Source organism: Spermophilus citellus (genome assembly GCF_964194105.1).
Source record: "Spermophilus citellus genome assembly, chromosome: 2".
Taxonomy (NCBI): domain Eukaryota; kingdom Metazoa; phylum Chordata; class Mammalia; order Rodentia; family Sciuridae; genus Spermophilus; species Spermophilus citellus.
The window spans coordinates 192,360,817-192,386,150 of record NC_138183.1 but is presented as its reverse complement, the minus strand read 5'-3'; the positions used below and the strand labels follow the sequence as shown (position 1 = coordinate 192,386,150).

General features: G+C 54.5%; 2 protein-coding genes across 3 annotated transcripts in view; one reads left to right on the top strand and one right to left on the bottom strand.

Moving 5' to 3' along the window:
• Positions 1-24,577, bottom strand: part of GDPD5 (glycerophosphodiester phosphodiesterase domain containing 5) — an 82,011-nt gene extending 57,434 nt beyond the window's left edge. For both annotated transcript variants that reach the window (XM_081282160.1, XM_081282161.1), the window contains exon 1: positions 23,736-24,577. The gene's annotated coding sequence lies outside the window, so the exon portion shown is untranslated. The remainder of the gene's footprint in view (positions 1-23,735) is intronic.
• Positions 1-25,334, top strand: part of RPS3 (ribosomal protein S3) — a 171,817-nt gene that overhangs the window by 85,704 nt on the left and 60,779 nt on the right. The gene's annotated exons all lie outside the window — the stretch shown is intronic.

The window sequence follows — 25,334 nt, the reverse complement described above, 5'->3', positions numbered from 1 at the left end:
GGCCACAGGGCCTCCATTTCCTGCTGGTGTTCAGATCTGTTAGTCTGGACAGACTAACCTCTGCCTGTCCCACCTCCTACCTCGAGGGCAGTGCTGGCATTCTGCCTCTGGAAGGTGAGCGAGAGGAGACCTGGGGCTGGAGAGCAGCAGGAGCGCCACACAGCTCTCAGGAGGTGCTACCCCAGCCCTGGGCTCCCCCGCTGGCACATACCTTCCTAAGAGCTGCCACTTACTGGTGCCAGGTTCTGGGCACTCAGCACCCTGTGAGCTTCATCTCACATAATCCACAGGTTAATCCCCTGAAGCTGACTCTGCGTGCTCCACCCATATCCCCTGGGACCCTTTTACTACTGGGGGGCACATGGGATTGTGTGGTCCCTCCCAACAACCAGCACCCAGCTGTGTGTGTGTGTGTGTGGGGGGGGGGTGTCCAGATGCCCCTGGACTGCTGAAATCCCTTTATCAAGGTCATGGCCACCTCCCAAGGTGGCCCTTCACCAGTGACTGACTAGGTGGGCTGTAAGGACCCAGCATCCTTGCCACAGGAGGGCCAGCCCTGGGGTGTGGCGGACACTGTCCCCTGAGCTCCTCTGCCAGACTAAGCTGCAGTTCCCTGTGTGGAGTTGGCTGACATCGCCTCCTGCTTCTCCTCCTCCTTTCTCCACTTTCTATTTTCCCTGTTCCTTTAGCGTGTCTTCTGGAAAACTTCCCAATAAGTCACTCTCACACAGCTCCTGCCTTGGGACCTACTGATCCGACCAACCTCAGCACCTGGAGGTGCAGCCATTAATTCTTCCATTGTGCAAACTGAGACTCTGAGTTGAAAAGTTCTGCTGCCTTCTAGGCAGGGAAACTTGAAGTCCACCAGATATGCTGGCTCTTTTTCTCACCAGCCCAGCCCCTCTGTCCACCACCTGCATCATCTGAGCCTCTACCTTACCACTGTCCCCTCCTGGTCCTTTAGGCTAACTTTACTTCTTTTTATTTATTTATTTATTTATTTATTTCACTGGAAGGAAAGAAGGAGAATCTGTGGAAGATCCAGGGAGAATGACTAAGTTCTCGGATTCCTCTGACTGGCTCAGACCCTGTTTTGGTCAATCCTTGTGAATCAGGGCGGGTCTGGCGTTCTGGGAATGCAGGGAGACTTGAAACCGATTTCATGAAAACAAGTTGTAAAAACACGAGCCAAGTGGCCGGCTGATAGGCTTGGCTCCACTATGCAGGCAGGGCTGAGCAAGCTCGCCAGAGGGAACACACAGCAGGAAAGACTCAGGCCAGACCCGGAGGGAAGAACTTCCCAGTAACTGGGAGCTGGGCCCAGAGGTGGAGTTGGGGTGTGGCCTCTTTGGAAGCAGACAAATCCATGTCCTGACTTCTCAGGCTTTCCTCCTTTGAAGTGTCCATGCAGCAACCAACCGGGCAACCTACTGGGCCTCCCAGCCGGAGGCTCAGCTCCTGACCTGAATGGGTTGATGAGGATGTGCTGAGTCTGTGGGGTTCCCAGGATCCTCCCCACACTCCAATGTGGTTACTACCATTTTGCAGACCTGAAGACAGACGGGGCCCTGGAGCCTGGCCGCGCAGCGCTCAGAGCATGATGAGGGCTGCCACCATGGGCACCTCCTCCCCATCACAACTATCCCTGGGAGAGAGCCACCCCCACCACTGCAGACCCTGCTGCAGAGGGCCAGGGCAGTGTTTATGGACGACTCTCCCTTCCTCCCTCCCGCACAGTCCCTCTGCTCTCCGCAGGCCACCTCCCAGTCAGCAATAAACAGGCCCAAGTCCCGCCTGGTCCATTTCCCTCCACCCCTCTCCAGCCAAACTGCTTTTCTTTCCTCCTGAACTTCTGAAAGAGTTTTCTGCACTTCCTCCCCGCCAGAGGGCTAAGCCCACCACCCTCTGTTTCCACCAAGTCACCAGCAACATCCACACGGGAAAATCCGCCAGATCCTGCTCAGTCCTCAGCTGACACTGGACCTGGCCCTCCTTCTGGAAACATTCTCCTTCCCTGGCTTCCTGACACCCGTTGCCTGGTTTTCTCCTGCTCCCCACTGCCTCCCCAGCCCCTGCGCTCCTCTCTGCCCAGGCTGCCCAGGCTGCCCAGGCTGCACGCCATGCCCCCTGCCTCCTCCTGCTCCCTGCCTCCTGCCCCCGCCTCCTCCTGCTTCATACTTTCCTTGGGCCATGTCAGCCACCCCCACGGGTTCAGTCGCTTCTCCCCTGGAATTCCTACAGGAGCCTCACACCCACAGTGGCCAAGTAGGAGCTCATCCCCTTCCCTGAAGCCTGTCCCCACCATTTCACTCTTCTCAGGGCACCTCCATCCTCCCTGTTCTCCAGCCTCCTCCCACTTCCTCAAACCCCCAAGTTCCACTGGGACTGCAGGTCCTTCTCCTGTTCCCCACTCCTCTCCCTTGTGTCCCCTCAAATGTCCCTGGAGTCTGAGCTCTGGTTTCCTCTGCACCACGCCTTCCCTGACTCCCACAGACTCGGCCTTCGTCCGTCTTCCTGTGCCCACACAGCCCCCAGTCCACGTTCCTGCTAGTGTTCAGTGGCACATCAGATGCCCAGGCTGGCTCTGGAAAGCAGGGGCAGCTATTTACTGTGACCTGGGCCTTGGCATCTAGCGTAAGCTCTCTCAAATCTGGGAACTTGTATTTCTGCTGGATTTGCCCCATTGGTGAAGTCTGGATCTTCCCTCAGCCTCTGGCCTCCCAGGGCAAGGGCCGTGTCCTTCCTCTGATCCTCCTAGGGCTGGTGTGCTTAGTCACATGTAGAGGATCCTAACCTGCTTGCCATTTACAAGGAGCTATCCCGTGGGGCCCAGAGAGAGCCAATGGGCTCAACACACACACACACACACACACACACACACACACACACACACAGAGCACAGTTACAGACACAGGTGGTACAAGCACACAGGCTCACAGAGGTACATGCGGATGTGCAGAGATGGGCCTGTGGGGATTTGAGCATCCAGGAAATGATATGAACTTGGGCCACTGACTCACTTGGAGTTTCCAGCTCCAGGAGTGCAGACTGGCATGGCTAGGGCTCAGGCTGGCTCCCTGGCTGCAGAACTGGGCCCCAGAGAGGACCAACAGCCCTGGGTGGACCAGCCAAGTCTGTTTGGACCCTAAGGCTGTAGGCAGAGTGGGGAGGACTATGGGAGGGAAAAGATGAGGGGTGCAAGGGCTGTTATCTCCATGGATGGGGCTGGGAGCAGAAGGGGAAGCCAGTGGGTGTCCTGGGGTCTACCAGTGGCCCTGAGGCTGGCTGCCAGGCTCCCCAGGGCCCCCTGTCTCGGCAGTACCCTCTCTTACAACAGAGCCAATGTGAGCAGAGAAGAATCACAAAGTGTTCAGTCTTTTGGATGGAGAGGGCAGCAAGCTGGGTGTGCATATCACACTTAGAACTGAAACAAACAACCAAAGGGAAACTCCCAGTGTGATCCCCAACAGGCCTGCCCCCTCCTTACCACACCCAGGTCCAGACCTCCCTCCATCTGCTGAGTCCACCTCGCAGGGCTTCCCCATGGTAGCACACCAGGTCCTTCATCTCTCTAAGAAACAGCCAAGAGCTCCCTGGAACCTACAGGATCAGGTACAAACCCCATGTGCAATGCTCTTCTCTACCTGGCCTCAGCACACCTTTCCAATCTCCCCCTCTCCCTCAGGACAGCCCCGCCACTTGGAGTTCTATCTTGCTCCAGGGACTCCACTCTATTCTATACCTTTGTACAACTAATTGCTGCTACATGGAAGACCTCCCACTTTTCTGGGCTTGGTAAACTCCTATAGACTCCTCAATACCAGATGGAAAATGCTGTTGTTCTGTAGATTGGCTTTGGCAGTGGCATTCAGGTCTTCAAATCAGTACCATAAGCAAATTGTATATGGTCAAATTCATCCTTGGCTATATATAGCTACCACTTATACGCAATGCCTAGGCATTGTTGTAGGCATTTCCTGTTTTGACTCACATAGCCCTCAAGACTATAGCAGATTATATTTCCAAAGAGATCTGCAGCAGGACCTCCCATCCCCCATGCCCTTTTTGTTGTTGTTGTTGCTGTGCATGTGAAGCAAACATTCTACCAACTGAGCTGTAACCCCAGCCCCCCGCCCCAAGTTCTTCTTGCAGTCTACTGCTGACATCTTCCCAGAAGAGGTAGGGTCTACCTACCACAACTTGAATCTAGGAGGATTTGAGAATAGTGGATTAAGTGGCACTATGAGATTTCTGAGACCAGGCCACCAAAAGTGATGTGGCTCCTGTGTCTTTCACTGGGATGTTCCTGCTGGAGCCCCCCCAGCCACCACATAGGCACTGCTCAGAGGCTGCCATGCCATGGGAGAGCCAACCCAACCACACTTAGGGAGAAAGGAAGCCCTGAGACTGCAGGGAAAGCAAGACAGGCCACCAATCCCCGCTGCCCAGGTCCTCGCTGCTCATACCATCTGACTGTGAGACCACGAGCCAGAGCCACTGCTGAGCTGTCTTAAATCCTTGACCCTCAGAAACTGAGAAAATGAGAGGTTTGTTCTTATATAAAGTTACTAAGTTTTAGGGTGATATGTTATGTGAGGATAATAATTGGAACAAGTGTAAAGTAGAAACCATTGCTCTCCCCACTTTAGAGAAGAATGTGAGGCACAGAGGGGTTAAACCATTACCCAAGGTCAAAGAAGTAATACCTGGCAGAGCCAGGATGCGAACCCCACCAGTTAAGTCCCAGAATCCTCTCTTCTCTGCTATGCCACACTGTCTCCAAGGTCTGGCTGGTCCTTCAGTCCACAGCAGGCCTCAGGGTGTGGTTGCTGAAGAAATGACCACGGAAAGGGATCAGTAAATGAATGACTGAATGAGTAAAAGCAGAGGAAGCGCCCAGGTGCAAGGCCAGGACCTTGGGCAAGCTTGCACCATGCAAATGAGCCTGAGGTGAGCCCTGTCCACAGCCCTGGGGGGAGTCAGAGATCAGAGGAGACTTGCAGGTGTCACAGGCTCTGTTCCCCATAGGGATTCTCCTGAGATGCTCCTCGCCCTGCCCCTGCCTCCCCGAATCCTGATACTTGCAAGATTATATGCAAGTCCCTGGGAAGCCAATCCCTCCTAAGGACAAGGTCTGTGGATCCTGGGGAGTAGGGGAGGGCTGGAGACCTGGGTTTAGTACCATGGCCAATGACTGGCTGTGTGAACTTGGATAAGTCCCTGCCCCTTTCTGGGCCCAAGTTCTCTCCTGTTTCAATATACTGAGACTCCCAAGGCATTACACCAGCATCACGGATAGGGCTATAGGTGAGACGTGGGTATGGGGGTCCTATAACCCATAGACAAAAGGGACCATCCCTAGAAGGAAAGCAGGTAATGGGAACAAATCCTGCCACAGTGAACTTGCTGCGTGCCGGGCCTTTCTGCAGGCACAGATGCTGTTCCTTGCAGCCACCCCATAGGGCAGGCAGCCAATAAGGAGGGATTTAGACAAATAGCAAAGGTGATGCTGGATGTGGGGTCCAACCCAGGCCCATTCACTTCAAAACTCCCATTCTTGCCACATCAGCTAAAGGGAAATAACCAAAGTGTCCATTAACAGGTGGGTGGACAGACACAATATGGTGTAGCCACACAGTGGAATGCTGCTCTGCTTCAAAGGGGAAGGAAAGCCTGGTACTTGCTGTAACATGGATGAACCCACAGGGCGTTATGCTAAGTGAAATGGGTCAGGCCCAACACTGTAGGGGCCTAGAGTGGTCACATAGAAACAGAAAGTGGAATGGTGGTTAGTAGGAGCCTGGGAGGGGGAGTTCCAGTTTTGCATGATGAAAATGCTCTGGAGGTCAGGGCTGAGGAGGAGCTTGGGTAAAGCCCTTGTCTAGAATGTGTGAGGTCTTCGCTGCAGAGAAAAAATAAAGCTCCAGAGAGGCACTGCACAGCAGTGTGAATATAGTCAACACTACCAAGCTGTCCACTTAAAGTGACTAAGATGATAAAGTTTATGTTATGTTTTTAACATTAAATAAAATTTTAAAAACACTCCCACCCTTGGGATAAATGGGGAGCTTAGTCCTCAAAGGGGACTAGGGAAGAGGGTTTGGAAGCTTTGTGCAGACAGACCAGTGGAGTTGGGCAGGTTTGACTGAGCACAGATGAGCCCAGGGTGCTACAGGCAGAGGCTTGTATCTCTGGCCCCTGCCTCCCTGCTGGGATCAGCTGACTCCTACCCGCTGAGCCCTCCAGATCTCCACCCAAAAGCAATGCTCCCGAGGGAGCAGGCATTGGCTTGGAAGGAAGGAGGGATTTCTTGAACACCGACATAGGCTCACAGGCCCACTTACCCATGACCTTGGATCACTCTGTCTTTCTGGGGACTCAGTCTTCCCATGTGTACAGCCATAGGGTGGCCTAGGATTCTTAGTGTCCTTCCAGTTCTCACACTGGCAAATAACCTCTGAGGTTAGGGAGGTGGTGGGGCGGGGCGGGGGAGGGGGGAGGTATTAGGGACTGTGGACAGGAAGGACCAGGATACTCCCAGGTCAGAAAATCAGGTATCTTTGGCTTTGGCCTCGTAATCTGCCCCAAGCAGCTTCTGTCCACTTCACAGAAGGGACTCTGAGACCCAAGAGGGTTTGGTTTAATTCAAACTCAAGAAACATGGGCATATACCTGCTATGTTTGTGACAGGGCCACAATTCCTGTCCCCAGCCCAGTGCGATATCTCCATGCTGCCCAAAGTGGAAAAGAGTCTAACATAAGTTAAAATATGATTCACTGCTGTCATTGACCAAATCCTTCATGCTCAGGGCTCTCTCCAAGAATTCTGACCCTCACTCCTTCCCAGGACTCTCAGGAATCCCTATTTTCTCCCCCAGATGGGCCGGGAAGGGAAAGTTCTTGGTTCTAACCCCAGTTATACCAAATAGTATCTGGGTCTGTATCCTCATCTGCACCACAGGGACAAGAACCCTTCCCTGTGGCCTCTTGGGAGGATTAAATGAGGCTAGAGCCCCAAACCCTGAGCCTAGGGTTTGGCATACAATAGGCGCTCAATAGCAGTCTTCACCATCAGCCATTCTCTCCTTTCAGACAAAACCATTTTCATCGATCTATTTGTTCTGTTCAAAGGCAGATGTGTTTGTTTGAATTTGTCCCAGAAGAGATTCTCCCCCAGGACAATTGGAGCCACTCCCCAGTGGGCCCCAGGGAGGAGGAGGAAGAGCCCTGCTTGATGGAAAAAGGGAAAATCATTATCCCCTGGGACAGGAGTGAAATCCCCAGGAAGCGTGGCTTCCACCCATCCACCCAGGAGGACCCACGGTGGCCCCAGATCCTGCTTAATAAGCTCCCAGGGGCCCAGCGGGAGGCCCGATGTGATGGGGCTGCTACTTAAATCGCACAAAGCCTTCTATTCTTAGCTGAGCAAGGGCCTGGTTTCCTCCCAGCCCCGCAGCAGCACCAACCAGCCCAGGGAGCCAATAGTAGAGCCTGGGTTTAGTCAGGACCACTGGAGTGGGGACAGCCCTATGACGCATGGGAGGGTCTCCAGGATGTACAGGGGTCAGCAGAGAGGCTGCCTGGGCTGGACAGAGTTTTGAGTCAAATAAACCCCAAGGTCACGTCCAACTCTTCATTTCTAAAGGTCCCACAATCCATTGATTGCTTCCGTGATTTGGGAATAGAAAAGGGTCCATGGTTCCAGAAGAGCAAGGTTCCAAGAGGTTGGGCCCTAGTGTGTGCGCCTCACCCCAGCGCTCCCCTCACTTCCCAGCCTGCCATAAGAGGCTGAGGATGACCAGCTCTTCCCAGCCGTGGGGTCCCCCCAGGGGAGCAGTCCGGCAGACTCAGCACTGAGGTCAGCCATGCTCCCCTGGCCCCACCTCACCTGCAGTCTGCTGGGGAGCCTCTGGGTACTGCAGGATAAAGGGAGAGAAGTGGAGTGGGCCAAAGCTGTCCCGCAGCCCACTACCCCAGGCACTGCTGGGCAGGGTTCCATATGCAGTGTCTGCTCTACACCAGCAGGGCCAGCACACCCCTGTCAGTCAAGCTCTGAGTGCCTAGGAAACCCATCCAAGGTCATGGACTAGAGCTCTGAGGAGCTGGGTGAAAACCCCAAGCCACTGCTTCATAACCCACTCCTCCCCACATGCTGCTTCGCTTCTGGCCGCAGCTTCCTGGGACCAATTCCTCCAGCACCCTGTTTTAGAGGGGAAAACAGGACCGGAGAGAGAAAGGTCAGGTTTCAAGGGCACACAGGGAATTGGTGGCAAAGCCAAGCAGAATTTTGCCCAGGTTGGGGGATACTGATTGCCCCTATCATCGAGCTGAGTCCCCACCACTGATTTTTCTCTGGATTCTTCCTTTACACATGCCCGGAACTGGGGCTCCCAGGGCAGGACTTTTCCTACTCCCTTAGTCCCCAACACAGCACCTGCTCCACGAGGTCATCTAAGGGACAAGCTAAGAATCAGAGAATAGGACAGTGGGTCACAGCCTCATGCCCAAGGCTGACTGGCTGAGCACACACATAGCCTGGCAAGGGCTAACGGTGACACATACCAGGGACACTCACGGGAGCGCTTGTCAGGAGCACTCAGAGGCCAATTAATCAGCTGTCCCATTAAGGAAAGTAAATGAGGCTCCACTCCGCTGGTCCTCACAGAGCCTGGCAGTCACAGGACTTGGAACTCAGCCTCAGCTGCCTGAGCCCTTGGCTTGTACCCTGGGCATCCGCCCCAGACCCCACCCCACCCCATGCACCTAACTAAATATCAGTTGCTGCTTTTTTCCCCAATAGGGTTGTAAAATTTATTTCTTATCTGAACCTCACAACAACCCTGAGTTTGGTGTGTGTTCCCTCAGTTTTATGGGGTCAAGGGAACTACGAACTCACCCAAGGCACCTGGTTAGCATGGCAGAGAGGGGACACACACTCAGGAATGCCTGGCTTCATGGTCTTTCCTGGTGCCTGAGGAAGGTAAGGACCCCAGGGTAATTTGCAGATCCTTGGCTGTGACAGGTGTGAGGGGGCCTCTAAGCTGCGCTGACCGTTTCCTGGAGCCAAGCAGAAATGCCCTCCCTCTTGCTTAGAGGGACACAGATCAAGTATCTAAAAACATCCAGTTTCTTTGCTCTGGCCTAGAGCTGAGTCTCCCCTGCGGATCGGTGGCCCATCATGCACCCAGCGAGGAGGCCTCATCGTCAGCACCTTACAGAAACCATCCGAGGCTCAGAAGGGCCAAGTCACAAAGCCAAGGCTGCATAGGTACAGGAGCAGAACTGAGAAGGAAGCCGGTGCGTTCCTGCTTGGCCTCTTTAAAAGACGGATGGTGGACTGAGGGTGCCACTCAGTGCAGAGCTCTTGCCTGGCATGGCAGAGGGCTGGGAGGGAGCCCCAGCACCCGGGGGTGGGAGGAGGGGGAAAAAAAGGCGGGGAAGAGTTGGAGGGGGGCTCTTTTTTCAGAAAGCTTTGAAGCTTTGTCCTGATATTCCACTGTATCCTTCTCCATGCCTGCCAGTCACACACACACACACACACACACACACACATACACACACGCCAACCCAAGCAGAGGGAGCATCTGTGCTGCCCCGGGGCCAACCTCACCAGCTGTCTGCCCCCTATCCTGCCCTGATGGGGCCAGAACACCATCTGGGAGCTGCTCAGGCACAAGGGCATTGAGAGGGACCCTAGGAACTCTGGGGGAAGAGATGCTGGCACATCCAGCCCTGTTCCCCCAGCATCACATCCTGAGCCCGGGGGTTTTGATCAAGTTTTCTGCTAGACAGGCTGTAGGCCCCCCAGAGTGGGTGCCCCAGGCCCTGCTGAAATAAAACAGCATCCACACCAGACACCAACTGCCCTGATTGACACTTCCTATCCTGAGAACAGGGCAGCAGAGGAGATAGAGGGGTAATTGTCTTGTTCTGTCCCTCAGGTCTCAGGGCCACCAACCCCAAGGGTCCACTTCCCACCAGCTACCTAAGGACACAGAGTCCCTGGTATGTAGGTTGTTGGACCCAGTCTAGGTGCTAAAGAGACAGGCTGCGGGAGTCCCTGACATGTGTTTCCCACCCTTTCCAGGAGGCTGAGACCCAGCACTCTGGGCTGCATCTGGGGAGGGGACAGTACTAGTTCCTGGGTCCAGGAGATGGGCGGGACTGTGGGGTTTCTCTTCCTGTTCGAGGTAACACAGACACTGGGCTAAGGCTCTCAGCCTCTGAGTGCAACTTGTACATAATTCACAGGCTCCTATTGCCGTGGCCTGGATAAAACCTACCCAGCAGGAGGAGCCTATGTGGGGAAAGGCAAGCCATCGCCAAGAATCACTTCTGGAAAGGGTGATGAGTGGACCAGAGGCCTGGGGGATGAATGGAAAGTGGACAAATAAACGCTATGGATGACAAGAACTGTTCACAAGCGTGTCAGTTTGCCCTCCGTGTCTACAAACTGTCCAATTGAATCGTGTGGGAGTTACTATTGTTCCCATTTTACAGAGGAGGAAACTGAGGATCAGAGCTAGAACTTGCCTGTTTTCATACAACAGAATTTCCTGCCCTATACCAAGCTGCTGTATGCACACCACCCTCAACCCCAGCCTGGCACAACTCTTCACCACCTCTCTACCCTGCTTCCACCCATATGGAGGCTGGGACCTGAGAAGAGCCTTCAGTGAGTCTACAGGGTGGTCCATCTGAGCTCAGGGCACCAACTGCTGAAGGAGAGAGCACAGGAATGAATTCCACTGGCAGCAAGAGACGTCCCTGCCAGGGGGCTGCTGACCCTGCCCAGCAGGAGCAGCCCAGAAAACCTCAAGGCCGGGGGAGAGGCAGTCGGGTCTCCCCTGCACCCACCCAGAATTCCCAAGAACCATTTGAAGGTGGAAGGGATGTGCCAGGGACCTTGCCAGACCACAAGTGAGAGGAGCCCAAGGTCCAGAGAAGGGAAGGACTATCTAAGTCCTGTCAGTCCACAAACACCTACTGGGCACCAGCCAGATGCTTGGGATGAATGTCACATGGTCCTGGTCCCCAAGACACTCCCAGTCAGGTGGGCACCTGCTCAGCTGGTGTTTGGACTCCCACGATCTGCCCCAGTGACTTCTCTAGCCCCACCTCCAATGGCTCCCTTTTACCTCCTTCTGCCCCGTCATCTAGTGTCCCTCCTGGTGTCACCACACATTGCTACCTCTACACCTTTGCTCTAGTTGTTGCTGTCCCTTCCCAGCTGGCCAGAGCCTGCGTCCCACCCACCTCCTCCTTGCTGGCCTCATTCCCTAGCTCCTGCCCCGCCTGGGCCTCCCCACACTCTTGACCTCTTACAACATCTGTGCACTCTGCTCACGGTGACCCCTCTGCCCCTGGGAAGACCTGGCACTCAGCGCTGCTCCACTTAGTTGAGTCAATGTGTCACCCACCCACCTACTGCCACGACTCAGAACAATGAAAAGAATCACTTTTTCCTTTTAAGGCTTCTATTTGTCTTTCTTTAATAACCTTAGTGGGCACGGTGAAATGAAGTGGAAGGCTCTGAGACGCGTCTTGGCATTTCCCAGAGCTGGCTCTGTGCCTGGTGCACAGTAGATGCCTGAGATATGTTTGCTAGGTGAAGAATAAAAATGTATCCCCCTTCCTTTTGCCCCTGATGTCTCAAGTCCCACCATTATTCCAGATCCTCTTCTGGGGCTAAACAGTGTTCCTCAGACGTTCTTCAAAATGCAAATGGTCCTGGCCGGGAACCTACCTTGGGCTGGGGGCTTCCCTGTGCAAAGCATCAAAGCAAGAGTTTTTCCATCCACTTGTCCCAAGTCCCTAGCCCTGCTCTGTGACAAAGGAGGTACACATTCCAATAAGCATGGGGAGGCTGGCTGTGCACTGCTGTCTGAGGCAGTTCCCTGACCCAAATCAACACGTTAAAGGACCTGAGAAGGCATGTTCTGAGTTATGTAACCCAGCAGTTTCTGAATCTGTATGTCAGCATGGATTCTAGAGCCTGTTACTGTCCCTTGGAACTAGAGCTCCCCAGAGCAGGGTTTGGGAAGTGTACACTAGTGGGGGGACCTGACCACGCAGGATCCACTACAGGACAAGGTACGTACACTGAAGGGGACTTGTGCTGGCCAAGGCCATTCTTCTTTGCATTGACCGTTTCATGGAGGTAGATGGTCTGATCTCAGCCAACAACAATCCTTGGTGACAGACACAGAAAGGAAGGGGATATGGTGCAGCTTGCAAATGGAGCACAGAAAGGAGAAGGTGACAGGCCAGGCTAGGGGTGAATGATCCCCAATTGCAATTCTGTGCTCACGGTTAGCCATTGGGTAGGGGACTTCATCCTGCTGAGCTTTGCTTTCATTGTCTGTAAAGTGGGAATAAGGCTCTTCTTAAGGTTGCTGTGATTCACGGTGGTGACGTGAACAGAGACAGAGTTATCAACTGTGACGTCCTGAGCCAGCATTCACTATGTGCACCATTATTCCCTGTGTGTGCTGCCAGGAGGGGGTGGGCAGATCCTGATCAATCACAAGCCTCTGCAGAGGTCCTCTGTCAGGATGATGGAAGTCCCAGCAGGGCCCAGGCTCACCGGTGGCTCGTAGCTAGGTATGAATGAAGGAAGGAACAAACAAACAAACCAGCGAGCTGAAATGAGGTCAACTGTCTCATTTCTCAGTCCCCAACTGGTAGAAGTGACAAATTAGGAAGGACACACACAAGCAGGAGGGGAGGAGAAAGAGGTGCTGGGCTGCTGGAGTCAGGTCCAGTGGGCAGTAGAGGGAAGGGACAGGGTGGGAGGAGCTGAAAGAAAGTTACCAATCTTTTTTTTTTTTTTTTTTGGAAAACAAGGTTTCCACCTAAACTATTAGACTGCTTTGGCTGGGATAGGGAGCAGAGGACAGCTCCAGGGCCTGACACCCACTTAGCTTCCTAAGTGGAAAACTGCTTCCTGTATTTATACCATTCAACATACTCATGCACAGGACAAACGTCTTTAAAGTACTGACTTTGTGCCTGGCAAGGGACTGTTAGGCAGTGGGGACCTGAGGTCACTGCAGGCAACATCATGCATGAAAGATTCTGGATCAACGAGGCATCTGGTCACTTGAGGATGAGAGGGAGGGAGGAGATGCATAAAAAATTCCACAGACAGGAAGTCTGGAGGACTAACCTAAATCGCTGCCTCAGGCAAGCTTTCTTCCTTCTCCTGGGCTCCATCTTCCCATTTATAAAGTGAGGTGGATGATAAAAGTTACAAAAACTACTCCACAGCACCAGCTACCTGGCCAGCGGTCACAGATATTCTCTCACCTAATGCTACAGCCAGCAAGGCAGCGATTGCTAACTATTTGTTGTGGGGTGAATTGTCCCTTTCACAGATGAGCAAACTGAGGCTCAGCTGGTGTCTAACTTGCCTGAGGTCCAAGGGTTGTGGGTGTCCTAATGTAACCTGGGTGTGTCTGATTCCAGAGCGCCCCTCTCCTGCCCTCCCAAACAATCCCACACTGCCTCCCCACAGATTGCTGAGGATTCAGTGACATCACAGATATCAAAGGGCTTTGTAAAGTTAAACTAGTATGTGTCCAAAGGCAACAACAAATAAGTCTTGATTCCTCCATGAAACCCAACACTGAAGTTCAGAAGAACACTTAGAATGTGCCAAGCCCAGAACCCCTGGGCTCCTGAGCCTTCAACCTCCTGCATTCTTTGGCCAACTGCCTCTCAGGGAAAGGGATCTGCAGTCCCAGGGACCTGTGCTGACTCCACGCAGCCCTCAGAGCAGGGCTCTTCCCGAGGCCCACCAGGCCCCTCTTGCCCAGGTAGACCACTCGTCTCACCATCACCTGTCTCTCCTGTGCTCCACACTACCAGGGGCTTAAAGGGCACCTCCTGGCCCAGGTGCCACGAAATCACTCCAGGATCCCTCACCATCCACCACTGACAGGCTGTGAGACCTCAGGCCAATCATCTCACCTCTCTGGGTCTCTGATTTGCCACCTGCTAAATGAGGGATTAAAGCAGATCACACATGGAACAGGTCTACACCAGGGAGAGACTCAAACGAACCTAACCTTCAACAGCTGACTTAGCTAGGTAAGTAATCAGAGGAATACAGGCTCTCCAAAGGCCTGGTCTGAGAAGGGAAGTGCTATCCCCGCAAGGAATCCCCACTCTAATTGTGAACTTGTGACCTGCCCTTGGGGACTGGCCCTCAGGAGCCCCGGTCAGAGAGGTAGACACAGAACCTACCAGCGGCCACCAGCAGGACCCTCATCTTCTGTCTTCCCAGGGTGGCTGGAGTCTGAGCAGAGGAGAGGTAGGAAAGGGGGAGCCCAGAGCCCAGACATCCCCTATGCCCACGGTGGCCCAGAGAGGTTACTAACTAGCCTCAGGCCACAAAGCAAGGCAGAAGGTACCAGGATGCAGGCCTTCTAGGTCCAGCTCAGGCTGTCTCCACTGCCCCAGAGCCACCCTTTCAAGAGCATGGGTCAAGCAAAGAGAGGAAGAACAGAGTGAACAGTTAGGATGCCGCACCCATGCATGCTCTGCCATGGTCAGGATGCTGTGGTCATTGACAGCTAGGACCCTAAGCTCCCAGGTGAAAACCAACACCTGGTTGCTCCTTTTTCTGTCTCATTCACTACAGATACTGACAAGGTATATTTGGATGAAGGATAGGCTCAGTCTGCCTCTGCAGAGTCTGAAATAAGAAGAAAAGGGTTTCAGTTACAGCATAATGGACTTCAATTAGATGCAAGAAAGAACTTCCTAGAGAAGCATTAAGAATGGACAGCAGACAGAGAAGGGGAGCAGGATGCGTGTGGGTGTAGCACTTCCTCTAAAATATAAGACGCTGTTTTCAGCCTGGCAGGAGAGTGTTGCTCCCGCCATCTCACAGGTAAGCAGCTGAGACTCAGCTAGGCTGCATGACTTGCCCAGTGTCTTCTGAGCTCTGCTCAAAAGAGGCAGAGCTGGGATTCAAAGCCAGGACTGTGACTCCAAGGGCCACACACCTTCCTCCTCAGGCCTCTCTGGGGTCTCAGACAATGCCCAGGGGTGAGCTGTGGGGAAACCAGGAGCTCGCAGGAGCTGGCTACAGAGGTTGTGTGTTTTAGGCCGCCTGGCTGTGCCCCATGGACACTATCCCAAGGGCCTCCCGGTGCTTTCCATGCAAAGTGCCCAAGCACATCTCCTGTCCTTCCCCCAGCTGGGCCTCCTCTGAGTCCAGGCTCAGTTTTGCACCAGGATGCTGCCTACTACCTGCTTGGCAGGAGCCCCTGTGAGCCCCACACCCGACAGCAGATTGCCCATTCCAGGGCCCTGCAGATTGCCCCAGGCCTACCAGCCCCACACTGTATCTGGTGGCCTTCACAGGCTCCCAGGGGTCCCTTGAGCTCAGGTGGAATGACCCACTCTGGGAGCCAGAGGCCAACACTGGCCCAGGGGTGCAGTAAAGCAGGGCCAGCTGCCTATTTCTGCGCAGGCTCTGGACTGGACAGGTTGCCGAGGGCTCTGTGCACCTGAGCACACCTGCCACTAGCCAGCCCATGGCCTTTGCCCACTCCAGAGATACGACTGTCCCTGCCGGGACCACCCCAGAAGCCACCTGCAGCCTGATTTGGGGGAGGAGGCAGAGAGAGAGAGATGGGTGCCCCTCCCAAACTCCTCTCGCTGAGAGGGCTGTGGCAGGTGGAAGGCTGAGATTCTTCTGGGTGGGGGCTGAGACCCCATGGTCTTCAGGTGGCAGCATCCGTGGGCTCTGTGGCTTGCACTGACAGGGTGAGGAGTGGCTTCAGCACGCCTCTCCAGGCCCCGCCCCACCCTGCCCGACCTCTGAGGGCCGCACTGGGCTCTGTGCTGCTGGCCTTGGGGAGCTCAGGCCACAGGAAGCAAGGGGACTACAGGGAGGGAAAAGGAAGTGGAGGTCCAGTGCCCTGTTGGGTCCTCAGGGTTGAGTGGGTTGCTCTACAGAAGGTCCCAGCCCCTGTTCCTATAGCTGACCACTTCTTCCCTTCTCCTTCAAACCCTGGCGGTGACAGTGATGGTCCCAGCTGCTGTGAGCCCTTGGGGCTGCACTCTCCTTTCTGGGCCCCACACCTCTCTTGCTGGACCAGAGGAGATCAAGCCCTGCCACCAATGATTGCTTTTGCAGTCTTCCCCCCCAGCAGCCCTCAGGGCCTCCTCTAGAAGGGGCTCCCCTCACAGAACAAATTACAAAAGCACAGCTGGAGGGGACGCTGGGGCTCACCTGTGCAGCCTGCCCTGCCTCAGCCTGGGCGTCCCTGAGAACCCGAGAATGAGGAGCAGGAACCGGCCTGAGAAGGAGGACCCCCCAGAGCACACTCCCTGCCTGTTTTGAGACTGAGTATACAGCAGGCACTGTGCTTTACACTCCGAGAACCTCATTCACTTCTCACACAAGGTCGTATGTTTAATAGGACCAGGGGTTGAACCCAGGGCACTCCACCAGAGTCAAAACCCCAGTCCTTTTTATTGTTTACTTGGAGACATGGTCTTGCAAAATTGCCCAGGCTGGCCTAGAATTTGCCATTCTCCTGCCTCAGCCTCCTGAATGGCTCAGATTGTAGGTATAAATTATGCACTTTACAGAACAGACAAAATGACGTGCCCAGGGTCATCCTGCCAGTAAGTGACAAAGCCAGGATTCAAATGCGAGCTCTTCGGCCTCTGAAGTCCCCCAGGTTGGCAATACACTAAGCTACTATGTGCAAGCGGCTCAGGACAGAGGAGACCAACTTCAGTGGGGTCCACCACCAGGAGGGCTTGTGCAGCAGCTCCAGTGTCCCCAGACGCCCTCCCCTAGGAGGAACAAAAAAGCCCTCTGACATTCTTTAGTTCCCCAGGTGGAACAAGGCCCAAAGCAGGCAGTGCAGTTGGGTATCCGGGTTGGAAAAACAAGCAGATTCATACAAGGCCTCATTGTTACAGAATCTGACACTTTGACCATTAAAACAAAACCAAGCAAAACAAAATGTTGCTGCCTTGTCTTATCCCTTAGAGAGAAGGGGGACAGTGGGAAATCACCAAGGCAAGGGATCGATCCCTTTCCCCAGCCAGCCCTAATCTCGGAAACCCAGCTAAGGTGGCTGGGGTGGGAGCCCGGGGTCTGTATCTAGCCTGGCTCTGCCCCTGCTCCTGTGGCCTTGCTCCGCACACCCTTGAGGTGTCAGACACTGCGTTTCCCATGTGTGGCCTCATTTCAGACAGAGATTACTATTATTCCCATTTTTCAGAGGAGGGCACTGAGGCTTGAAGAAGACACCCCCTACCTTACACCTTTTTTAGGTAAGAAGGGACTTATTTTCCTGACCCCATTTTACAGAGAGCCAGGATTCAGGCAAAATACAAGGGTGTCCTCCAGGTCCACACTCAGCCACAACAAAGGCAGGGTGGGGAGCTCTGACCTTAGGGCTGGCCTCTGGGGTGTGCTCTTTTAAGATACTTGGGGGGTCTGGTTCCCTTGTCAGTGGGACAGAACTTTCTCTTTGAGCCTCCTGGGTGGGAGGGTGAGATGAATTCTCCCTGGGGTTGTTTTCTAAGAGTCCACTTGTTTCAAAGCTAAACAGCTGCAGGATGGATGCTGGGAGACCCCTCAGCTTGCTGGTGTGCCTTGGGAGCAAGATGCAGATAAAAGAACTCAGCGCGGGCCTGTGGCTTCTTTTCTGTGGACAGTTTGGTTCCCAGCCCGGGAAGAGCTTGGTGTCTCAGGCCTGCGGCCCACGCTTCTTCCGCAGGTGCCTTTTGGCCTTCCCCACGCCCTCAGAGCTGAATGTCAGGGGCAGGGTGGCAGTGTGGGTGGTGGGGACAGAGAGCCTATGCAGCCTAGCTTCCTGGGGTTGGCCCCAGCCACCCGCTTGCCCTTGGAGAGGAGCCTGGGTCCCCTTGGATACTGCTCAGGGTGTAGACGTCACAGCGGCTTTGGGAGCACCACCTCCGTGAAGCCCATCCTGGCTCCCTCCCCACACAGCTCTGGGCAACCCAGACCTCGGCCTGCCTTGTCACATTCTGTGTTGTCATTGCTTCTGTCCTCCCTTCCTACTGGGCTGTTCATTCATTCATTCCACAGAGCAGCTGCCCTTGGTCTGGGATTCCTTCCAATGCCTTCCTGAGCACCTGTTCTCTCAGCTCCTCGATAGGTGCTAGGGACAGATAATAAGGGCCAGCCTGCCTGAGTGTTTATTATGTGCTGGGCTCTTTTTTGTGCTTTACATGCACAATCCATTTAACCTACTTCACAACAACCCTGTGAAGTAGATTCTGAGATTAAGCCCCATTTTTCAGATGTGGTAATTGAGGCCTAGAGAGGTTTAATCACTTGCCCAAGTCACCTGAGCCCTACCCTTTACCATCAAGGATGTTACCAGTGGGCCGGCCCCTGCCTCAGGATCTCAGCACTCTCCACAGTTTGGAAGTTTTGTATCTGTGTGTTTGCCTGTCTACAGACTCTCCAACCATGTCACACTGAGGTTGGATGTGTGTGGAGGGGGGACAGTCAAAAGAAGGCTGCCTCCCTGTAGGAAAGGACTCACTCTGCTCAGCACTGCTAGCTGGCTAGATCCCTGGCTGCTCCTTCCAACTGGGTGATTTCTGTTTCTAAGGCCTAGGAAGAAAACCCAGGTCACTGGACATCCTGTTTTGCTCCCTGCCCTTGACCAGGCATGGGGTCCCTCCCAGGCTGACAGCTGCCTGCTCCTGCACTGCTCACTGGGAAGTCACTGGGAACAGCATCTCTGCAAGTCCCAACTGACCCTCAGCAGCCCTCTGAAGGGAAGTCCTCCCTGCCACCTGCCACACCCTCCCTCCTGACTGTACTCGCTAGACTCTTTAGTCAGTTTCTCACTGAGTCACTTGTTCACAAGGCCACCGAGAGGATGGGCGAGGGGGACGCTGATCAAATGCCTGCCTAGGTACCAGGCCTCAATGAGTACCCCCTCTCCCTTCACCTCATTAAACCTCAACACTGTTATTACCAACTTCATTTTACAGGTAAGAAAACAGGTACAAAGTTAAACAACTGGTCCCAGGGCAGCTTGCATGGCCTCCCTGACCTGGGGGTGGCCACCTGTGCCAGGCACATTGCCAGGCACTTGGGGGACGAGGTGGCTGGCAAGGATGGCAAATCCATGCAGACCACAGGCAGCGAGCAGAGGGGTGGCGTCCACCTGTTAGAAAGGAGTCCTGGGGCCTTCTCAGAGGAGGCAGCCTCAGGCCTGGAGGATCTTGCTGCTCTTGCCCGGCCACCCCAACAGGAGAAAGGGCAGCTGTGGCCCACAAAGCTCTGGTACCCAGGGTATACTCGCTGCTGCCCTGGAGGCGGCAGAGGGAGGAGAAGCCAGCTGCCCTGCCAATGACCCCACTGCAGCCAGGCCAGCCTGCCCCCAGTCCTGCCAACCTGGCCTGGCCCAGCCGGCTCCCAATCACAGCTAATGACCATGCTGCCTGCAGCCCAGGACACCACCCTCTTTTGGGTGACCACAGTTCCTTCTGGCCCAGACAGCAGCCAGGCCAAAAATCACAGCTGCTTGTCACACCACATCCTCTACCCTTTCTGTGGTCTCCTCCTCCTTCTGCCAGGATCACAGAGGACACTGCAGAAATCTAGAGAGGTAAGGCCCTTGGACACCGCCAGCTCACCATACATGTGGGCAAAGAGAACCACACGGAGGGGCTGAGTCACCGCAGGTCACACAGCCAGCGGCTGCAGAGCCCAGGCCAAAGGTTCCTTCCTGGGCCCCACGCTCAGTCTCACACTGCCCTTCCTTAGCCTTGGAAGAAGGCTCCTGTCCAGGTTCTTCACATGCAAAGAATGCTTTCGAGGTACTGAGTGGAGCTGAGGAGACAGGGCATCTAAAAGCTGGCTGTTCAGTGACAGAGGCACGGATTTCTAATTCAAACAGTTGCAGCCCTGACTCCCTACTTCCTGTCAGGCTGTGTGACCTTGGGTAAGAAAATGTACCTCTCTGAGGCTCAGATTCTGGGGCATAACAGTAGCTACCTCCAGCATTAGTGTGAATGAGAGTGTCCATAAAGTCTTAGCACATTGTCTGGCTTATAATAATTATTCAAGGATATTAGCTATTGTTAATGTCATCACCATAGTATTATTAAATGTGCTGACCCATTTTATAAACCGTCAAATGCCATGGATGGTAGGTATTATGTATTCCTGTGAAGTGTTAAAATTCAGAGGGGTGTACCCTCAGGGTTGGACAATCTAGGAATGTTTCTAGGGGAATTTATGACCCAAGTTGGACCTGGACAGATGGGGACGTAAGTGAAGAAGAGGCAGGGCTGGTGGTTCTGATGGGAGGCACCCCACAAGCAAAGAGGCAGCAATGGGGACACAGGTGGTGCATGCAGGAGACACTGGTGAGCAATGAGCCCCAGGTCCATGCAGTGGCTCCCACGGGCAAGGACTTGAATGCCACACCTGGAAGTCTGGTCTTCACCTTACAAAAGAAGCACAGACAGCCCAGAGGGGTTCTAACACTCCAGGGCCCTCCCAGCTGATCATTCGCCCCTTGCTTTGCCCCTCGCTATCCCCACAAACCCAGCATCACTACCCCGGGTTCTCCCCACCTCTCTGCCTGCCATCCCATCCCATCTCTTCTACTGCAGGCCTGCCCTGTGGTCCACATGGACAGTGAAGCACCAGTTTATTGAGTATATTTCATGCCCTGGGTTCTACGCAGGTGACCCCAAGGTCACCCATAACAACCCTCCATTTCAAGAGAGGGAAACAGCCTGGCAGGGCCAGGTGTCTTGCCCACAGTCTGACAGTGAGTAGGTGGCAGAGTCAGGATTCAGCCTTGATGACGGGACCCCCAACTGATGCAGTAAGTTACCTCTAGCTCCAGCCCAACCATCTATGACCTCAGAGAAGCCTGCCCATTACTCTAGTCCCTAGGACCTCCCCTCTCCCTTGACAACCTCTCCCCCTGTACCCTCACCCTTAATGCCCCCCCATATCTCTTTGGAATAAGAGGCCCACAGTTGGATCCTAGATCTGCTAGCTTGGCTCTCACTATTGCCTGTGGGTCCATCTGGCCCTCCAACAGGAGAATCGGGTTGATAATAGGTCACTTCTACTGTTCTAGTCTATTCCATCCCCCACTCTAATACAGTCATATCCAAGACTAACAGCATAAATAGAAGCCTCTTGCCTCTTCTGGTGGGGTTCAGAAGCTCAGCTGAACACAAAGCTATTTCCCTGAGCCTGCCTCCCAGGGGTGGGAGCTATAAATTATTCACTGCACTTTGTGCCTAGGGAGGCCAGACAATGGGCCAAGGAATGGACACCAGCTCCCCGTTCCCCATGGGAAGGTATCATCAGAACCCAGAGCCCCTTGCCAGTATCCCCAAGCAGATTCCAGAAGCTATGAGACTATGGAAGATGGCAGAGGACAATCTAATCTATATAGGAAGCCTGAGCTGAGCAAATTCAGGACTCTGTGGCTTCAACAATAGCCTGAATTGTAATCTAAGGCAAGTCTGAGAATTATCCCAGACTTCCTGGTCAAAATTCAAGCTTCCTTTTCTTCATAGGGAAGGAAATAGATATTTGGTCAGGCATTGAATATTGGTATCTCATTCAGTCCTCACAATGACCTGGTAAGGAGATGTTCTACTTTTACAGAGAAGCAGCTGGGGCTCAGGGCATGAAGACATTTGCCCAGTGAGTGTGAGACAGAGTAGTTCACCTGCCTGGTCTGACTTACCACCGTCTGCTCTCACCAGTTTAGGCTGCCATTTAGCCCATCTGGGTAACTTCCAGATCACTGGATAGATAGCTGATGCTCAAATAACTCCTGAAACAAACTCAAAGGCCCTAGGTGAGTGGTTTTACCTCTTTGAGCCTCAGTTTCCATACAAGGTAGCCATTAATAACAAGCCCCTTCTTGGTAAACACGACAAACTCCTTATCGATAGTTTTCTGATGTGATTGCCTTATCACAGGTAACACAGAGCCTGCTTGACCCCACTTTAGAGCTGAGGCACCAGAAGATGCCTCAACCCTGCTGCGCCTCACTCCAGATTCCAGGCTTTCTCCACCACCCCATGAAATGAGATCACAGGTGTGAAATTATTCCATCAAAGAAGAGCTTTGTTTAGATGCAGGGATTATTATGAGGACTTGAATCCTCAGACAGAGGAGGGAGTAGGGGGAATCTCAAGCCCCTTAGTCACCTTTTGGGTTCCCCTAGTCCCTCTAACCCCAGAGACGAGCTTCTAGTCTTCACTAACCTGTTCCACCTCCCAGGGGCTTTCCAAGGTGGTTTCCCCCTTGACTCCAGGGAGCTGGGTACAGCAGGGGTTAAGTAGTCCCAGCCAAGGCTACAGGTCCAGACCAAGGCCATATGCCCTCTTCTTCCTCACCTAGAACAAGAGCCCAAGAGTCCATGCCAAGGGCTTCTGTCCTGTATCCACCTGGCCCCCAAGGACAGCAGGAGCCCCTGCCTTGGACTCAAGACACCTAGGACTATGCCCACAGCCCTGGCAGCTTCATCCTTAAGATCTTAAACAAGTCCTCTCTTCCTGGGTCAGAGGTGTCCTACGAGTTCCCCTGCCCAAGAGAGACTGAGGTCAGGTTTTCCATCTGGGCCAAAGGCTGTGGGGTCTCCAGCATGTCTCAGGCCCCTGCACTACCACAGAGACTCTCACAGCAGCCTCAGACATGGTCACACTGACCTCAAATCAGGACTGGAGAAAACCCCAGCCACGCCCCCAGAAGTTGCAAACTGAGGAGGGGAGTGGACACTTTGAGGGACGCTTGGGAAAGCTTTCTCAAGTGGAACTTCTGGGTCAACCACTCACTGACTTTATGATCTGGGGAATGATCCTAAGCACCTCCTCAGCAGTCCTCATTAGTAGGGTGAAGGACATGAGCTGGGTGAGTGCTGAGGGGCCACATCTCCTCCAGTTTCTGCAGGACTGACTTGGGGACCTCCACAGTGAGTTCGCCATCAGATAAGCAGAATCCCAGGAAATCCAGCGTGTCTTGGAGACCCCAGAATCTGGCAGGTAGGCGTAAGGAGCCGTTTCTCTACCCTGGGCCCCACGGAAAGCTTTGAAACTGGGAAGCCCCCCACCTTTGCCTTCAACTCTGGGAGGTGAGATGTCTAAGGAGTTGGAGGCCAGGAGAAGCCACCTCCTTAGCCTCAAGATCAGTGGCCCTGCACTGGGCCCCCCCCACCTCCCACCGGCAGCTATTCACTTCCTTTCTTCTCCGACTTTGCTCTGCTTTTTAAAAAAAATTTTTTTTATTTAGGTGGACGCAATATCTTTATTTTATTTTTATGTGGTGCTGAGGATTGAACCCAGTGCCCCATGCATGCTAGGCAAGCACTCCACCACCAAACCACATCCCAGCCCCTCTTTGCTCTTCTTTTTTTACCCTCTCCTTCATCCCCAGCTTAATGAGAGTAGAGAACTTCAGCTCTGTCTAGCCTCAGTTTTTCCATCTGTCAGAACCCATAATAATACATAGTACTTTCTATCTCACGAGGTAGCAGTACGCCTGAAGTAAGAGACCATTTGTGCAAGGGCGGGGCGCGAACCTGCACACAATGGGAGCTAAATAAGTGCTCGTTTTCTCCCTTCTCGCTCCTTCTCCCAGCTAGTTCCAGCCTCTGCCAGTGCCCCCTCCACGCCCTCAGTCTCTAGTCCAGCCGCGAAGGGTCTGGACCGCTCCCGCCGCGCATCCGGGGCTCTCTCACCTGCAGCCTAGGCTCTCGCCGGCAGCCACGGCAGAGGGGGTCTGTGTTCCTTTCGGGGCAAGCGCTTGGAGCGGAAGGAAGGTGGCAGCTTCGACTCGCAGAACGAGCCCAGTGGTTCAGTCCGACTGTCCTGCCGACCTGGGACCCCTCGCGGGGCGCTGCACCCTGGCCGGGCTTCCCGGGAGCTCGTACGGTTCCAAGTCTGAGGCAGTCGATCAGAGGCAGCTGAAGGTTTGGTTCTCCGGGAGCCGGAGGGTGGGGACGTCCGAACTCCTTTGCACTGCAGTCGGAGGCTGGGGCCACCTTGCGCTAACCCCTGGGCGAAAGGCTGGGGGCTCCGACACACACTGAGAGAAAGACTGGGAATGACCCCGCAACGATGGACGCGAATGTGGAGCCTGGGCTGTCCCGTCCCGGCGCTCCGGGTCAGGGCCGAGACTTGGGCGTCCCGGGAGTCTGCTTCGGACCTTGGGGCTGGGAGAGTCCGGGCGCGGAACCCAGGGCTGGGTCGGGCAGGGCAGGGCAGGGCAGGCGCCGCCTGGGAGACGCGGCGGCCGGAGCCCCGCAGGGAAGTCTTCCGAGGTCCGGGCGCAGCTCGCTCTGCAAAACGGGGCGGACCTCAGCGCGACGGCGGACTGCTGAGCTCCTGGCAGCGGCTCCACTTCCTCCTCTTCTCCTGCTCGCTCGCCGCTCGCTTAGCCCCGCGCCGCAGCCGCTGCCGCTGCCACTGCCGCTGTCATCCTGGCCACCCACCCCCACCGGAGCTGCAGCCCGAGTCGTGCCGAGCCGAGCCGAGCCCAGCTGAGGCAGCACCGCCCAGCGCCCGAGTACCCGCGAGCGCGGCCCCGCCCTTATAGGGCGGAGCCAACCGAGGCCCCGCCTTTCACAAGCCGTGGCCGGGGCAGGGCGCGCGCCTGCTCTCCTCTTTGGGCCCCTGCACTGTCGCGAGCCGGAGCCAATCAGAGAAGGGGTAAAGGGCGGAGCTCTGCGGAACGTGGACTCTACCTCCGAGAAGGCGGGGCAGACAATGGAGAGGTGCGGCTGCTGAGAGGACAATGGATGGGTTGGGGGTTCTTAAAGAGCCAAGCTGGGAAGTGGGGTAACCTGGGGACCCGGATGGAAGGAGAGGCGAGGTGGTCTGAATTGTCTGGGACCGGTGCATGAAGTCTGCAGTGGGAGGCGCGGGGGTGTCATGGGGAAGGAACACGGGTGGGTAGGTAAAGCAGGGGAGAGGCAGGATGGCGGCCAGGTGGGATACCGGTGGCCAGGATGGCCACCAGGTCACCGCGAACCGGGGGGTGAGGCGACCCTGCCCTCCTCTTGCCCATCCCTAGCTTTTAGGGCTCAGTGCGCACAGAAGAGTTAAGTGCTGTGGAATGTTCAGATTTGAAGAAGCGGTGAAAAATAAGTTTTTGAAAATGAAGAGCGGATCTCTCTTCCACACTTCCCCTTTCCCAGCGTTCATCGCCGGGAGGAACGTCGTTGTTAGTTTTAAAAATATGAAGTCAAAAGCAGAGGTGTGTGAGGACAACACTCCTCGAGTCGTGATGTGTCTGTCTGTCGTCTGCTCACGCACCTCCCCATTCCAGCGCCTTGGAT